Raw genomic sequence first — 18,407 nt, forward strand, 5'->3', positions numbered from 1 at the left:
ACATCCCAATTAGATCATAACAGGAATGTGCCACAGCCCTCAGTGTAATTCCAATCTGCCCAAGKGTCCAAACCCCTGCAGAGGCTCAGATGCAGCAAGCCCACATCAGCTCTGGGACTCCTTCAGCCTTTCCTTTTTAAACCATTCATGCAAACTCTGGAGTCTTTTGACTCCTCAGTCAGGACTGGGGTGAGGGACATGGATGGAGGATGAACCTCCCTCTCCAAAGTTAAGATTATTCATGCAGGTCAGGTGAGGTGTTAGTGTGTAAATATCTGAAAAGCAGGCACCTGAAAAAATTAATATCTAATCAAAACTTTTGCAAGTTTAACTAATGCTGATGTATTTTGTTTCTTTCAGAGAAAAGGACGAGACTATTTTTTTTTTCTGGAAATGTGCGCTCTCCACGTGGATAAGTTTCTGCAGAGTGACCTGCAGTTCCAGGGAATGTGTACTGTGACCATCCCAGTACCTCGATCAGCACAGGTATGTTGATGATCTGGGTGTGCTGAGGTTACTATCACTGATGCGAATACATTTTAATCAGTTTTACTCTGATTAAGTGCTGTCACGGAGCTGCATGTGAGCTACAAACSGATGTTGGGCACCACCCTTATTCTCACCATATTGAGTTGGTGTTTGCTTTTGAACAGGGGGTAAGAATGAGTTGCATTTCAGTAGCAAACAGTTACATTTCATGTAACTGTTTAATATTCAGACAGGCATAGTTAACTGGCAAGGCCAGACCGTTGCATGTCAAGGTTTAATTCTCTGCTGTACAATAAAACTTCTAAACAGCTTGCCAAAAATCACAGAGGAATAGAGCCATAAAGCTCCTCYAGTAAACAGTTTAGGTTTGGAGTGACAATGCCAGGAGTCTGCTAAGTGTTAAGGTTTCCTGTGACATGCAAGGATTCAGCAACCATTGTCTTCAGCTCCTTACTTTCAGCCAGGCTTTGGTAACTCTGTGTGGACAGAAGATACAAGSAATCTATTCCTGGTTCATCATTTTGATTCAATTTATAGCCTACCCAACAGGTAGAGAAGGAAGGATCCAGATTTAAACACTCTCTTCCCTGGATCCATTTTTATCTCCTGTGCCTGTGAGGGTGTGAGGGTGTCTGCCAGCAGGAACCATTTGATCTTGCACTCWGAAGCTGCTCCTTTGCATGCACTCACTAAAGCATGACTGGATGCTGGTCTMCTGGGAGAATGCCTTCAGCAGTGGTCAGGCAGTGACTCCTTTTTACTTTTGCTTCAGAGATTTCTGTGCTTCAGACAGAGCTGAACAGAAAGATTAGGAACAAATGTGGAAGTTGAAGTATGCAACCAAGCATCAGGAGCAAGCTACCTCTGTGTGCACATTACAAAGGAAATTCAAACACATCAGCCCTGTTRATGGGGGCTTARCTCTGCAGRGACTTTATGTGCCTAYGGATAAGGAAATGTCTGAACCAGAWTATAAAGATTTGGGTACATAAAGATGCAGACCTCAAATTGAGACTCTTTAGTAGTTGTTTTTTCCCTTCTGCGGGTGAAATTGTTGGATAAATATATCTCCAAAAGTTGGATTATTTTACTTTGACAAGCCACAGATATATTGTAACTATCTTCTGCCTGTGATCCTCCTTTTCTGTTGTTTCAGTACTACTTTTAATGTTTTGCTCACAGCGTGGTACACCTTTCTGATGCAAAGGAGGAAGKCCATGCAGCTGGGAATTTTTGCAGTTTGTGACTGCAGAGCTCCATGTTTCCAAAATTCCTTGKAAAGTATTTACCTTCTGCCAGTAATGATGTGCTAATATTCAATGGTAATGTATCCTCACATATTAACTGATTCAAAACTGCAAAACATGTGGTTAAAAAAAAAAAAAAAGAAAGAAAAGAGACTGCCTGGGAAGCATTGGAGCATTGGAGAATTGGAAGCAGGCAATAATCAGGTTGTATTGCTGTGAATAATGAAGGCTGAGTTACATGGTTCACTGGCAATCTGGTCATCCAGGATTTTTAGCATATTGGTCAGAATTAGTGGCTTTTAGTATTTTTCTGTATTTTAAATAAGAAGAATAATACCTCCACATTCAGTGAAGTTACTCATTCAGGGGATTATGCTACAGTAAATTGAAAAGGCAAAGAAAATGGTCTCAAATTCTGCTCTTTCATTGGAGACCTGAGATACACGAAAAAGGTAAAAGAGAATTAGTTAAGAGAAAATCCAGTATTGAATTGTAAATACATCTCTTGAAATGAAACCTTTTTTTTTTTTTTTAAGGTTCTTGTGAATAGCTTATTTCCTCTTTTTCAGCTGGGTTGTTTGTTTTAGGAAAGACCAATGCCTTCTTCAAAGGGGATGGGGGAAAGGACAAGAGCTCTGTCATTTTGTGTACACTCAAAGCTATGACCTGGAAAACTGGCTGTATAAACCTGCAGTTTCACTTACTGCTAGTAAATTTGTGGTTTGAAAAGGGATTTGCAAATTACTTGGTAGAGGAGATGATGCTATTCAAATAATTGCTTAGCAATTTGAGAAAAAAAATTAAAAATATTTAGAAGAAAAAGCAGGTGATTAAGTAGATGTGATGGTCTGGAGTTATGACCCCGGTCCCTGGATATCTGAATTGAATGTRGGATCTATCAAATATGTTTAAAATTAAAAAAGAGAAAAGATGTTATGTCTCCTACCTTTATTGTGGTCTTTAGGCACTATGATAGGTTCTCTGATTTGGTATCAAGAAAACCTTAATTTTGTTAGGTTATGGCTGCTACTGAAACATAAGTGCTGATGGATAATGGCAGAGCAAAAGGAACTRTATTTGGAACATCTCTTCATGGTTTCTAGAGCCCTCACACTTCCCCCCCATTGTCCTGTGTCTCTCTGGAGCCTTCAATAACTGAAGGGAAAAGCTGAAGAGCTGCTTATGAGCTACTTCAAAAAGACCAGCAGTCGAAATCAATGAGCTGAAACTTCCACCAGATAAATGACCTGTTTATAGGTTAAATAATAACAAGATTTTCTTTTCCTTTGATATTTCCAAATACTGTCAGACACCCTGGCCCTTCCAAAAAAGGCCCTAAAATCCAGCATTATGTTATTGTGCTCTGACATAATTTGAATTCGTGGGTTCTGTAATTAGCTTCAAGAGGTTTTATACATAAACATGGAAATTGCCATGATTTATTCTGAACTGACGCCACTCCCTGCTCTTACTGAGTAGCTGCAGCTATTCCAGAAGAAGAGTTTCAAGAAGGGGTGAAAAAGGACTGTATGCAGCTATTGCTGATCTCTCTGGACAACAAAAGTGTGAGAATAGAAAGGAAACTAAAAAGACCATCAGGATGGAATTCTTGTATTTATGCTTTACTGGCAGTGTAGACTTTTAAATCTGTGTACAAGCACAAAAGATGTGTCAGTATCAAAAGGAAAGAAATTCCAGTAGACTTATCAGTGCAGATTTGTTTTCAATAAACAGTTAAAATTGTTTTSTTCTATGTTGCATTGCACAGCCACACAGGTTTTTAGACAAAGGAAATCCTTACCTAGAATTAGAAAACAGCTTTTTGGAGAAATAATTGCTTGTAAGGAGAGTTCCATGAGGTTGGGATTTGCAATAAATACTTCAGAAAAAGCAAAAATGGATTATTACAAAATAATGGCATTTGGTTTGCTAGTGATGTCATAGATCTGCTTAAGTTGAGGGGTCCTTGATAGTGAGTAYCGACACCTTGAGGAAAAACAAATCTGAATTTGAATTCAAGACATYAGGAAAACCAGTAAAATTGAGACTAATGAGAAACTTTTATTTGTCTGAGACAGCATCAGTTAGGAATCTTAAAAGGAGACAATAAGAATTTAAAGCATCTTTTAAAACTATGAAATTAGTCAAACTTTTAGTAGATTAGTTTGTGGAGCTGGAAAAGAATAAGGGGGGAAAACAGTAAGAGAAATATGCCAAAAGGAATATAAAAATGAAAATAAAGGGTGAAATAGAAGAATGGTGTAGTGTGTAATGGGTTTGTCAGAAGGAGAGTCAGCATGGCAGAGACAGCCATGGTCACGCCACACAGGACGGTGCCTTCTTCTACAGGCAGAAGCCTTTAATGCCAGCTGTAAACTGGCCTGGCAAGCACAGAATTTCTATTAAATAAATATTCTATTATATAAAAACAAGCATTCTTTTAAGAGAAAGTTGTGTTTCTTGGGGTTTTTTTTAGGGTTTGTTTTTGTGGGATTTTTTCTTTGGTTGGTTGGTTGGTTTGCTTAGTTTTGCTTGTTTGTTTTGTTTTTTTTTTTTAAATTTTTATATCTTTTATGTGTCTAGAATGGGAAATATAAAATCATTTAAAAGGTGTAATTAACCATGCTTCTGGATAATAAAATTAAAGTGGGGGGAAAAGTTTTTCAATTGTTTAAACCAATTCCTTTTCAAGWCAAAATGTTTATCAAAACAACTGACCCTTTTTGTTTAGAATTGACTCATTACCATTGCTTTAAATACCTTTCTTCCTGCAATGATTTTCTTTAAATCTTAAGCTCTGTTTCAACCCTGAGAGAGCCTCAAGATAACATGACATGCTTGTTCTCTGCTTGTACTCCTTTTTTTTTTTACATATCTTAGCTCCAGTGCATGAARGATCTTACAGAAAGTACATAGACATTTCTCAATCAATGTTGTATGTCAATATTAAGACAAGACACTTCAGTTCAGTTCTCAACTATTCAGATTGTAATTCTAATGCCCTAGTTTTAACTTCCCTGYGTAATATTAAAGTAATTTTCTTGACATTTATTTATGAACAAATTATTGATGTTTATATAATCTGCAACTGGAAAATTCCAAATTAGTCAGTCAGGAATGTTGGTCARTTTGGGTTTCAATTATTCAATCATATAATTTTTATTTGGTAGASGTTTAATTTTAGCATGCATGTTAGCTATAGCTTGAGAAGCACATTCATATGACAGTCTTACATCTACATTCTGGTCCCAGTACAGTTTGTTTGCTCAACATTAGTAAGTAATATTGCAAGAATATTATGCTTACGAACTGTACTTATAATTGAAATGCTTGATGTTTTGCTGCATCTATGGAGCTCTAATTACAGAATGAGCAGTAATGAAAATAATGTATTTTTATCATCAGTCAGATGTAGATTCTCTTGAGGAAATTAATTAAAATCCTCTTTCAAATCCTCTAATCACTCACAAGATATTTTTTAGTCCTTCTCAATCCTCAGGTTTTCTGTCTTTGCTCTGGGGAGTARTAAAGGAGAGAAGTCAGAGAAAGCTAGGAAGAGACACTGTCATCTTAACCAAGGACAGTACAGTGGGATTACCTGAGTGGAATGTAATAATCCATGAATATATAACCTGCAGGTGTGAAAACTGCTCAAGGAGTAGTAAGTTTCTGGTGACATCATCAGTGTCAGGTAAAGCATTTCTAGAGAGAGACACCTTTGGGATTCGACCTTGATGCAAAAATATATGAAGGGAATTTATCTGCCTTTTGTTACTTATATTTTTGTGTAACCTTTATTCTGAGGCTCTGGATGTGCTGCATTTGAGTTTATGTCATGATGTGAGATGCAAGTGATTTCAAATTAACTGGTCAGTGCTAGTGCATTAAAGCATGCAAAATAACCACACCCTTGCTGGGTTCTAAGGGCTGCAGAGCAAGGCTCCATGCTGTGGGATAATCAGACCTGCAACTCTTCTTYAAGATGTACCAGCTAAAAACCTGTCAATTCAAAATATTCTTTCATTATGGATAGGCTCCTGTGGCCAAAGCAAAACAAAACCCTCTAACACCAAAATCCAAAAAACTGCACAAAACCCAAACAAGGTAATCAGAGCTAACCAAACATTGAAAAAAAATCACATCAGATTTGAAGTCTGAATAAGAGCTCAAAGCCATCATGTGTAGCCTTTCATGAAACTTTAAATTTTTGGGCTTGCTTTGGTCTGGGGGTTTTTATGTTCTTTTAGAGAGTGGAGATCAGTCTATCTCCCTGAAAGAAGTACCACCTGATTAACAACTCTATTACACAGTAATTCTGTATCTGTAGGTTTTACTGCAGCAGACATGAGACAGAAATGTTCAGTCTAGTCATTTTGGAGCAGCAGTAACAAATGCAGAGGGTAGGATTGAAGCAGGTGGATGCTACAGCAGAGTTTCTTGTCTGTAAATGTTTTGTGTGTGCCATCTCTGCTTTGCATAGCAAMCTCAGAGTCACTGATTTAGGGCTTCAGGGTGTGTGAGTTTCCAAAAYGGGTCAGGGTGAAGGGTCAACCTGATGTGCTGCTCAGTGAATCCCACCAAGCYTGCCACCCATGGCTAATCGCACATCCTGGGCCACTTTTCCTGCTTGGAACTGGCCTTCACAAGGTGTCTTCAGGAGCTCCCACAGYCTGCCTGACCATCCCAAGCCCTGCAGTGAAACTGCAGCAGTCCAGCTCTGAAAGCAATGTTGAAACCTGAAATGAGTCCCATTCAGGCTGAACTGAATGACCACTCATTTGAACACCTTCTGCCATCCTGGAGACTGAGMACTGAATGACCACTCCTTTAAATACCCTCTSCCATCCTGGGGACTGAGAACTGAATGACCACTCCTTTAAATACCCTCTGCCATCCTGGGGACTGAGAAATKATGCACCATTCCTTTAAATACCCTCTGCCATCCTGGGGACTGAGAAMTGAMKGACCAMTCCTTTMAATACYCTCTGCCATCCTGGGGACTGACTCTTTACAGAGCAGCTCCACTCAAGACAGTAGCATGGATTACATGATCGTAAAATCAGTGCAAATGGGATCAGAAGCAGATCCATTAGCTCTAATTAGGGAATGTAGTGTGATTGTGTTTCAGTGCACTGTACACAACCTCTGTGGCTGTTATTTCAAGTGACAGACGTTTGTTTTCCAGCACTTAATTTGCACATAGAATTAATGGTAATGCATCCAAGAACTGATATTGCTAATGTGCAGCATTAGCATAGCTCGCTCTGTCCCAAGCTTCTGCTCAGAAAAGGATTCCAAAAAAAAGAGAAAAGGAGCTCAGACCCAGTAGAATAATTACATTTTCTGTCTTCTATAGAGAACCCTTTCAGCCCAATGAGTGCTGAAAATAGAGACTATTATTTACTTTTCATGGTAGTGGAAACCATTTTCCATGGATTGCRCATTTCCATCAGGGCATAACATTTGCTCCTCCTAGAAGCAGGAAAAATCTGCAGACAAATTTTTTGCCTGTCTTTAAACCTCTGACCAGCTGACTAACCCCCAAGGTTTAATGGCTGGTAGGAGTCTGTAGGCAAAAGAGAAAATGAGTTCATCAAGGAACTATATCATGCTTCCAACATGTGGCAACATGAGTGCCTCTTCACCATCTGTTATTTGTGTGAGGATTTTATTATGTAAATGACGGTACACACTGCGCTCTAAACAAAGGAAAATTATTCCCCTTACAGTATGTTGAGACTGCCAGTCTTCTGTGTCAGGCCCGAAACAAACAATGAAAGCAGCAGAACCATGGCAGACAGGATATCTTGGGTTCTTCTACTTCTCGTCTTGAAAGGGAGAAAATATCTTGATGAATAATTTGTTTTTTGCATATTCTGCRACTCATTAAGACAAGTAGTCAATGAAACAGCTTACAGTAGACAGATGAATCTAAATTGAGGTTAGGTTTAAAGATGTAAAAGATTTTAGAGAGACAATCCTGCAAAACTGTGGAGAATTCTAAACTCTCTGGTCTTGCTTAGAGCCAAAAATAGGAAACTGGGCTCCTAAATCATCTGCAACAGACAAAAGGTGTTGTGGGATAGGGTTGGAAGTACAAATCCTGCCCTATATCCTGGTTTAAAATTTTCCATTAAATTACCAATTTAAATTGAAATGTAATTATCTTAACTGGCATATTTTTGGCAGCTGTAATCAGGAAAAAAAAAAGAAAAAGAAAAAATCCCTATGCTACACTGGATCAAGTAAAAGCCCATAGGAGATCTAGCACTGGCCCTTAATCAAAGTCTGCAAAGACACAAAAGCTTTGAGCTAATCTATGCCAAGCCATGTTGGACAGTATGGCACTGCCTAGAGCATCCTTCTGGTGGCATTTAAAGCACCTGGTGCCCTAGGAAAAGAAATCATATCCAAAGCTGTAAATTCTGTTTTCTTTATACCCACCTACCGACCAACAGGGGTTGCTGTGACAGCAGGACAATCCTTCACAGGAAAGAAAACACTCTATTATTTTTATTACATYGATTCATTTAATGTGTGGCATGCAAGCAGTTACCTGCACATGCACTCTTCCTTATTGTGTGTTTCATGTGCTTTAATATAATTAAAACACTTCTGCATTTATTGGTTTAACTCAAATCTTAATTTGATAATTGGAAAAGATATGCATTAGGGAGTAATTTTTATTCCATATGAATTTTTTTATTAACTGAAAACAGTGCCAGAATTGACCAAATTGATGATTTAAGGGTGCTTTGTTACTTCTTACATTGTTTTTGTGTGATTTCTTACACTCGTATTTGTCAGCTTTTTCTGACTTAATTATGATTAAGTGTTGAACTTTACAGATGGCCAACTGCTGGTACTGCTGTATTGATCAGTTGGTTTTATTAATGTGTTAAATTTTGTGGTTGYAGCAGGATCATATTTTGTGATAGAACAGCTAAAAGCTGGAGAACTCTGCCATGAAAGTCCCAAGCAGCCCAGCCTTCGCAGGTATTCCTTTTCTTTCAATTTATCTTTTTTTTTTTCCTTTGTTTATTCATCAGCATCCAAATTCATTAAGGATATGTCTGGAATGTTTTCATGCTAAAAGATAAACCTGTGCTTAACTTTTTAGCAGGCAGCAGTGAAAGACAAGAATGTGTACAGAAAGAATACACCTAAAAGCACAAGTACAAYTGGCTTTGTTTTTTTTCCCTGAGGTCCTCTAAATCAAAATCAATACTTTCTGTAAGGACCTGTTACCATGTTGGTTTTTTTTCAGAATTTTAAATCAATGGCAACTCTAATTTAATTCCTCAAGTCTATCAATTTGGTTCAAGTTTGCAAATGTGAAATAAGCTTTCTTTCATCATTGCAGGTATCAGAAACAGTTCAAAATGWATTCAGATATTGATGAATATTTCTGTGTCCTAATCTCTTCTTCTCATAATGCATGTCTAAAATTAAGATACCATTTGAAGATAAATTTTTACATAGATGGTCATCAAAACAGCCTAACAGGTCTTTGTGATGTGGAATAGTACTGAAAGGTACAAAGAAATGTGAAATATATAGAGAGATTTTTGTCACACTCTTTAAGTCACTACATAGTTCCTACACCTTTCTGAACCTGTCTTCCTCTTCTATTTTATGAATAGTGATATTTTCATAAGTGTCATGGATAGTTTTTAATTCTGTGTCCAATTTGCTTCTGTTTGAAGTATGCTTTCCACCATGTCTTGTGCAGACTGACTCCTTCCTTATAGTATAAAACTGAATTAAACTGTTACTGTAGAGTTTTTGTCTTTTGTCCAACAAATGCTGGTTTGTACAACATATATACGTACATGAAATTGGCAATTCTTTTATGTTATAAACCTTAGAAATGATTTTTCAAACAGGAATGCCAATATTAATTTCTTGATATGCAACATGTTGAATGTAACTATTATTATTCATTCCTATGTAAATGCTTTTTCTCTACTGGTTTGTGCATATATATAATCTAATGGGGAGCACTTACACAATAAACACTCTGTAGGGCTGAAGTCTTTGTAATCYTAGAAGACTGGAAGTGACATTATTAATATTCCATACAATATTTTACCCAGTCATCTGTTTTCTGTTTCTCGGAGCTCTTTGGTGCAGGGGAAGGAGCCCAACTTGCTCACAACTCACTAACTTGAAAAAATTGGGAGAAAAATCATCCCACACTAGCCATGGTCACAGCAGTAGGACTTCAGTCCAAGGCAGGCTATGCCCTGCAGCTGCCCCTGAAGGTCAGCAGAGAGAGGGCACCACAAGAGTTTGCCACAGCACCCTRGCACCACTGGGATGGCACAAGTGGGATGCAGGTAGACATCTCTGCATAGTGCCGAATTCAACACCAGCTGCCAGAAATGCCTTCCAAACCCTTTGGTTAAACAACTGGGGGTCTTAGGAGGTGCTARAAGTATTGTCCAACCTTCTGACCTAGGGTTGGGCAGCAGCATCTCAGAAGAAAACATTCCAGTCCTGGTTTTTGGACTCCAGGGAAAGCAGGAAATGAAGCTGTGGCTCGGATTGAGTAGTTGGATATGCTGTTTGCACATGCAAAACCCCAGAGAAAGAACCACAAGCAAAATGAAAACAGAAAGTGGTAAAGGCAAAGCCTTTCCACTCAAATTTTTTTCTCCAGATGCCAAATGAAGGTATAACATAACAATTACACAGTTTGAATAATTTTTCTATCTTTAGTTCCTGTAAATTCAAGCTGAAACTCACACCTCACCTGAATTCTGATTCATGCTTCCTCTTGATTTACAGGTTTTGCAAAACAAATTTAACTCCTAATTGCTGCCTGATGCTGCTAGCTCTTGGGTTTTCTTCTCCTCCTTTCTGATACCTATTCATTTTTGTGCTGCTGCCCAGACTCCCATGTCACCAACAGTTTCAATCCTTGAATTAACACTTTGGCTAATTTATAATTTCTTCCACGATGCTTTCTTTTCTTTCTTTCTGTTGTATTCATGTACAATCTCCAAGGTATCTATCAGCTCTTGGGATAAATTGAATAGCTAAATTTGTTAGAGCATGGTGGACTGGATGTCTGAGAGTTAATATTCTTTGTAGCTGCCAATAGCTTTGAGCATGTCAGTTTGTCATTCAATATTTTTCTTTTTTCTCTCCTCATTTCTAGTAATGCAGATAAATTAATCCCCCTTCTGAGCAAAATTCTGTGATGTTCATCAGACCCATATGGACAGAAAACAGTGTTGRTAGCAGCAAAAGAGGAAAGTTTTCATCATCAGAAGATGCATCTAAAGGTTTAGTAAACTAAAAGCCAATTATTCCCTGAGGTGCATGGGGGGGGCCATGTCCACCATAATCCGTCTTGTGAATGGGAAGGCAGAAGAGGACCTTGACTGTCTGCATCTGGGCTTTGTCAGGTCATTTGTTTGTGACCAGAGTTGTATCGTTATTGTGGCTTTCAATAAAGGGATGTTCACTGAGGCATCACATTGATATTTTTGAAATATGGTCCACGTTTTCAAAGAAACAAATTTATCAGCATAGAATTGAAATGTCTAGCTGTTTCAGCCCGCTATCAAGATTCCACATCACTGATGTGCAAGGGCATTCATTTTTCACCTATGGGATGTAATGGGAATGAGATCCCCTCCCTGACTGCTGCATCCAGCCTTGGAGTCCCAAGCACAGCAAGGACATGGAMCTGTTGGATCAAGACCACTGAGGTGATCAGAGGGATGAAGCAGCACTCCTATGACGAAGGGCTGAGAGATTTCACATCCTTCAGCCTGGAAAAGAGAAGTCTTTGGGGTGACTGAATTTCAGTCTTCTAGTACCTGAAAGGACCCACAAGAAAGATGGAGAGAGACTATTTACAAGTCCTGGAGTGACAGGACAAGGGGGAATGGCTTCAGACTGAAAGAGAGTAGATTTAGATTAGATGTTAGGAGGGGTGATGAGGCCCAGCACAGGTTGTCCAGAGAAGCTAYGGGTGTCTGATTTCTGGAAGTCTTCCTGGCCCTGTTGGATGGGGCTCTGAGCACCCTSGTCTAGTGGAAGGGGTCCCTGTCCCAGCTAGGGGTTTGGAAATGGTTGATCTTTGAGTCCCTTCCAACTGAAATMATTCTGTGATTCTATGATTTTCAACAAGTGAAGGCGTGCTAACAGACARGTGATTTGGCCAAACCTTGTTCCCTTTTCCAAAGAAATTCTGTGGAAAATCTTGTCAGGCTTTCATCTCTGAGTGCTGTACGAGGCCAGCCCTTTTCAGGTATTTTAAGTCTTTTGGTGTTTTTGCAAAGTATGACCTTTATCGATGACTTTTGAACTTTCCATTTAGTATGTTCACAAAATCTGAAGAGGGATCCTGTTTTGACTGACATGTCACCCATAAGCCTGAGAGTTGAAGAGGTTCCTGCAGGACAATGCAGCCAACCAAGCTGTTTCCTTGGGCACTGAATCTCTGGCATCACTTGCTAAATATGCTACTGAAAACAATGGCCAGAGGTGTGTAGTTACTCTGCAACATCAATTCTTCTTCTGGGATCAGTGGAAAATGGGTGACGGGGCCCAGTCTGGCTCTTTGCTGACAGGCCAATTGGAAAAATTGGTGTCTCTTTTTTCAGCATTTCTTAGCAAAAAAAAAAACCAAAAAAAAACCAACCTGAGGTTGGAGCTGAAAGGAGAAAAAATCTCTTCATGGAATGTTTTATGTCTAGGATCAAGATCTTTTGAAGGATTTAAGTCTCAAGAGCAAATGAAATATCCAAACAGCTATAATAGCTTTTGGGAGATGGAGGAAAAAAAAAAAAAAAAAAAAAAGAGAGGAGAGGGAAAGGGAAACACGTCCAGGGAAGGTGATGTTGTTTGGAAAAAATGCCTCTTACAGTTTGGCACCTAACTGTTAACATGATCTTGCCAACCTGCGAGTTCATTTGAGGTTTATRGCAAGTTACAGGAAGAATAAAAAGTTAATCATGTGCAGAGCCTTGRTGTTGTATTCTTGCCATCTATTTCAATAGGGGTAATAGCATACAGACTGTGAAGCAATCAAAGAATGGCACAAGGTTGCTTTCCACTTGAGTTTGMAAATGCATTTCTATTGAAAGCTTAATTTTTATGTTTTTAAACCAATTAAAAAGAAGATGATGATGTGAGGTCTAAGACCATTGCMTATGGGTTGGGTCTGGGGTCAGATTCTCCTATCAGTTTTTACCCATGACGGACATGGGGACTTTTCTCCTGCAATTGAAAAACATAACAATATGGGCTCAATGTGAGYTCAAACCCACAAAAAAGAAATAAAAGAAAAAGTGGGAGAACTCAGTRATAAAGCTGTTTGCTCAACAGAAGACTTAACCACATGTTGTAGCCTGTATCTTCTTAACAAATCCCAAAAGTTCCTATTAAATATTTTGGGGATTTGAAACKGAGGAAATCTATTGAAATACTGTCTGGGCCTGGATTAGCAGTCCAGACTAAAGATTAATYTAATTTTCTATTTAAGATTTCTGATTTTTTTTTCTTTCTTTTAAATTTGTAACTATGAACATTCCTGTCATCAGCTGAGATAAAAGTTCTTAATGCATCAATAATTAGCATTACAACTTACAATGAGGAAATAAGCTTCTCAATAATAAACCACGGATTTAGGAAGACTTTTCAGTGGATTAATTTTTTCCTTTCTTTTTCTGAAATAATTTTGAGTGGTAATCACCTCCCTGAATTTTTTTTTTTTTTGTTGTTGTTTTGTACAACTGCAAACTGGACAGAGGTTATTTTGTTCTTTGCTCTCACACCGCACAAATGGTGTGCCAAATTTTATCAGCATGCATCTGAGTTATTCTGATACATTGTGAACACACTGGAACTGAGATATATCAACAGCATATAAAGATTTATTATTGTATTTAAAGGACTTAAAATTCAGCAAAAGTTTTCTGTAGGTGAGTGATCCTACTTATTAGGGATGACTTTTATCAACTTTAGTCCACAAATACATGCTGTCCTTTGAGGGAAACAAAGAAATAGTTTTTAGAAAAAGATGTTGTCTTTGCATTCCTTTACATCTTGTCATTTTTACTTTGTTTGATGTATCAGTTTCTTGGACACTGTTTTCTCTCCTTGTTTACAAAAGTTACTAATTTATGGTCTATTGATGCACAGCAGCTCTTTAAGCTTAGAGTTAGTACTTGGCTGCCAGCAAGAAATATGAGAAGCAAAAGTGTGAAGGATTTTCCTGGGGTAGAACAAGGCTTACTCCCATATCTCTACATGGAAAACTTAGGCAGGTGAAAAAAGTTGGACTGCAGAAAAGTAGGACAAGGCTATCATTTTTTTCTTGGGAGATAATATTGTGTAAATTTATGTGTTTAAAATAGTTATTAAGATTGGCTTATATTCAACTACTTTGAATTGTCCAACATTTTCACTGCTTAAAATAGTGAAGGTTTTCAATTTATTTGAATTTTGTCTTGCCAACTGGCCTGTCTCCTTCCCTTCCCTCTTTCTCCTCTTGCCTCCTTTGCAGTGTTATGCTAGATACAGGAGGGAAAGTTTTCCATTTATCCTGATTGGAAGAGTTTTCTCAAAAGATTGGGTTCTGTGGCTTTTAACCTACAGTTATTTGTTCAGTAATGGTTGAATACCTTTTTTTTTTTTTTTTTGTTTGTTTTTTGAAAGAAAGCATAAAATTTGTTCAGCAGTCTGGTCTAACAAATGTCTGGTCTAACCTAAGTTTTCAAGATTTCTGGGCACACCTAATAAGGTTTGTGTGAATCTACCTTATTTATCTGCATGGAGAATAAACTGGCCTTGCTACAGAACTGACTTGCACTAGAAATACGTTGTCTGTAGGTACCAGCATGGTCAGGTTCTAAAAAGTGTTGGTTGATAACTTGAATTACAAGAGGAAAGACAAGGGAGGACATTAAAACTTTGTGGAATAAGTTCTTTTCTTCAGTGTTTAAAAATTTAAAACTTGAATCTTGATGCTTCTTTACATTTTTCCAAGAACATGTTATACTTCAAAAAGGGCCTAAAGGCTGAGTAGGAGTTCAGTAAGAATGCAAGAAGCTTCATCATCTTTCTTGACGAAGGTTTATCTCATAAAGTTCTGCCTTGTTCTTTAAAATGAGGAGGAAGTTTCTCTCTCTTGTTCTGTGATTTACACCTGCATTGATTTTACATTCATCTAATGTAAGTGTAAAATACCTGTCAGTTGGCTCCTTGATGCCAGTATGGTTATAGTCCTGTCCTGAAGGGAAGGCATGTGGATTCCTTGTAGCTCCAGCACTGCAGGTCGGAATTTCAGGGGCATGATTTCACTTATTTGACATTACCAAAAATACTGGAAAAATAGGTTAATGCCAAGTAGATAGGCTGATTAATTTCATTTATTTTCTCTCCTAGAAGATTGATTATATCAATAAGAAATGCTGAAAACCTGTCTTTAAAAGGAGTAATTGTTAGGGAGCCAGACAAATGTAAAGTGCAGATTCTGTGGTTCTCTGAAATCTTGGCTGATAGGTAAGTATGAAGTGAGCTTAGGTGAGTGTGATGACAAAGCTGAGTTTCAGAAGTTAAACACACTAGGCTATTGTTTCAGAGGTAGAGGAATGTCTACATTTTCCTCATAAATTTCTAGAGGGGGGAACAAACATCTGCCTGCTGTCCTCAGTTTGAATTTATACAATTAAATTTTACAAATTTAATAAATTTAAAAATAATATTTCTGTGCTAGGATGGTGGCATGACTGTATTGCTCCTGATATATATTTCAATATAATAGTCATAATACTGTGCAGCGTTATATATTTATGTATTATACATATTAATTTTTTTCTACATTGACTAAGTATGTGGAATAATTCAGCTTTCATAATTTATTTTGCTGAAAGATACACTAGTTTTATATGTGTACTAATGGATGTACTTACAATTCATAAGTTTATAACAATAAAATTTTTTTCTGATTTTTAACTTCTGCTGAAACCATAGTGGAATGATGGTATGTACAGAGTAATCTCCTTGCACTTCCTGATGCCTTAGCTGGCAGAGTTGTCAAATTAAACTGGAACATTTTGTAAGTGTATCTTTAATAAATACATATGTCTGTCATGCTTCCCTACTCAGTCTTATAAATCAGACTGTATCTAGCTGTCAGATACTCTCAACCTGCTTGTCCTAATCTGTCAAGTAAAAATTATAGCATCTAGGCTCCCATCCTTCTCTGAAAATATTTATTTATACCAGAGACATGTCAAGGACACACCATTTTTTGAATTTATTTTTTTTCCCCAGCAGCAAAACCATTAAGAGCTGGCTCAAGTCCCTGCCAGGAGGGCAGTGGTTAATACATAAAGGGAATTTATAATGTAGGAGAACCCCATCCAAGCAAAATAAATGCTGCATAGCATTTTTAAGAAATCTTGCTACATGCCAGATATGGAGCAGTCAGCCTTGTTTTACTCAGAGTACAATACTAATTTTATTCAATTCATCATCCTCACCCCCATTCATCTACAGATGAGCCTGCACTCCTCTGTTTCAGAGAGATTGTCTCCAGGTTTTGTGTCTCTGCAGTGTCTGGTGTTTAACCATTACAGTTCTAATGACATATCAGACACATCATAAACTATTGCTGTAAGTTGAGAAAAGGATTTAAACAAGCCACAGAAAGTAACAAAGTTATTGGTTGTTCTGGTTCCATCAGCTCTCCCTGAACAGAGAGTACAACATCAGAATTTGAGATCTGGGGGAGACGGACGTGTAGGAAAAGGATGGAGGAATCCTTGGTATCTTTAAAAAAATAAGTATTTTATTCCATATGCATGAACAGATGTTAAGGAACATTGATTGTCACTTGGTTTTTTTTTAGAAATTTTCTAAAATTTAAAATATTTAAATTTTATTTAAATAAAATATATTTAAATACTCTATTTAAGATAACTATTGAACCTCACCTGCCTTCAGTCTAAGACAGGAAGAAAACTAACCTTAATTCTTTGAAATCTTGTGCCCAAACAATTAAAGAATAAAAATCCCAGTTTATTTCAAACCTGAAATCATTCTAGTAATCCCAATAATACTTTTTAATTTTTCTTTTATTTTAATCTCTGAGTAAATTCTCAATAYGCTTTTTTTTTTTTTAAAGTATGATAGATTTACCCTTATTTTGAGCCTGTGTACTCATGTTATCTAGTTTCTGTGGTGATCAAAATTGTTTTGACTAAGGATTTATTCCTACAATGTCCCATAAAATAAGAAAATGTAATTTCCTCCTTTTTTGCTGTACTGAAATAGAGACACTTGCCAACTGCTCAAAATAAAGTTATAAAAATCTATAGATAAAAAAGTTGGATTCCAACTTGATACAATATGTGAAGTTACTGAAGTTTCAGACTTCTGGATATGCTGCAGGAAGTGTTGACAAGAGGGAAGAAGTCTTTCTCCAGAAATCAGGAGGTCTGTGGTTTCACGAGCCAAGGATGAGCAGGACAGGACACAACATGAGGTATATGAGTGTTGGGACATTCTCTAGAAATCTGCTGTAGCTTGGCTTGATCACTGCATAAAGCATGGCCACACCTCTACTTTCTACAGGACTAATTGCTCAAGGAATTGCTTTCAGAAGCCAGGTGATACTTTTTCAATAGTAATGACTGTTGCCTCAGTGCCAGAAATGAGTGGAACTTCAATGTGCTGCACCAGGGAAAACAGTGGGAATAGCCCGAGGAGGAAGCACATTGCCTCGGAATCTTGAAAAGGAGTTAATCACTTTGGAATCCCCCCAGGTGTATGACAGGGAATTGAACTTATCACAAATGAAATCTTTCATCAGTGGCATTTAACTAGTTGTCTCCTTCTCTGACAGGCTGTCTTGTTTAACAGAAAATAGAGTCCTTTTTTTAAACTCCATTACAGTTGTTTTAACAATATCATTTATAATGAGGTTTTGGAGAACTGAAATAGGATAGATGAAGTGAAAAAAAACCCAACATTCTGAAAGTAAAGTGTTTTTAAAAACCAGAGCCTCAAAACTATATAATGAAGTTTGATTTGGTTTCCCCAGTATGGGTAACTTTTATGCTGATATAGCTGTTTGTTGGCTTTTCCTAAAAGCCCCAGGCCAGTTCAAGCATAGCCATTCAATTTAAGCAGGGTCTGATGAAGAGCAGTCTTATGGGCTGTGCTAGACTGTGATGGATGTTCACTGTGATCCCTTCTGCCCTTGAGACCTCCATGTATCTGAAAGAGACACAAACAGCTCACGAGTTTTGAAACCAGATAATTAAATGACTGCAGTGCTGGTAGGTACAAGAAGCAAAAATATGGATGCAAAGCTAAGGGAGAAAAACAGTGCTACATCTTCAATCTCTCAAGCCAAAAGTTTGAGAAATTTAAATAAAAATAGTGAGTGAGTGATAAGAGAAAGAAACCTTAGATTTCCATCTGATGAAATCTATATGAAAAACAACAGTAACAGCAATGAAGTTTGGATGACTTTCATGTTTAAAAAATGACAAATAAGATAAAAGCTACTTTCTTGAAATCTGGATAGTAGTAAAGCATTAAGGTACTTTCATTTAAAATGTTATAGGTCAAATGTTACATGATTTGTCCCCATGTGTGAACTTTCTTTACAATTTTACAAGGAAACACATCAAAAGTGTAGAA

The 18,407-nt window shown here is 37.5% G+C and overlaps 1 long non-coding RNA gene across 1 annotated transcript in view; it reads left to right on the plus strand.

Moving 5' to 3' along the window:
- LOC130575012 (uncharacterized) overlaps window positions 1-11,783 on the plus strand; it is a 313,637-nt gene extending 301,854 nt beyond the window's left edge. The window contains exons 8-10 of the long non-coding RNA XR_008965511.1: window positions 361-486; window positions 8,654-8,732; window positions 10,900-11,783. This is a non-coding gene — a long non-coding RNA (uncharacterized LOC130575012). The remainder of the gene's footprint in view (window positions 1-360; window positions 487-8,653; window positions 8,733-10,899) is intronic.
- The last annotated feature ends 6,624 nt before the right edge of the window (window positions 11,784-18,407 follow it).

This window comes from Malurus melanocephalus, unplaced genomic scaffold (genome assembly GCF_030028575.1).
Source record: "Malurus melanocephalus ecotype Western Australia unplaced genomic scaffold, MMel_1.1 scaffold_95, whole genome shotgun sequence".
Taxonomy (NCBI): Eukaryota; Metazoa; Chordata; class Aves; order Passeriformes; family Maluridae; genus Malurus; species Malurus melanocephalus.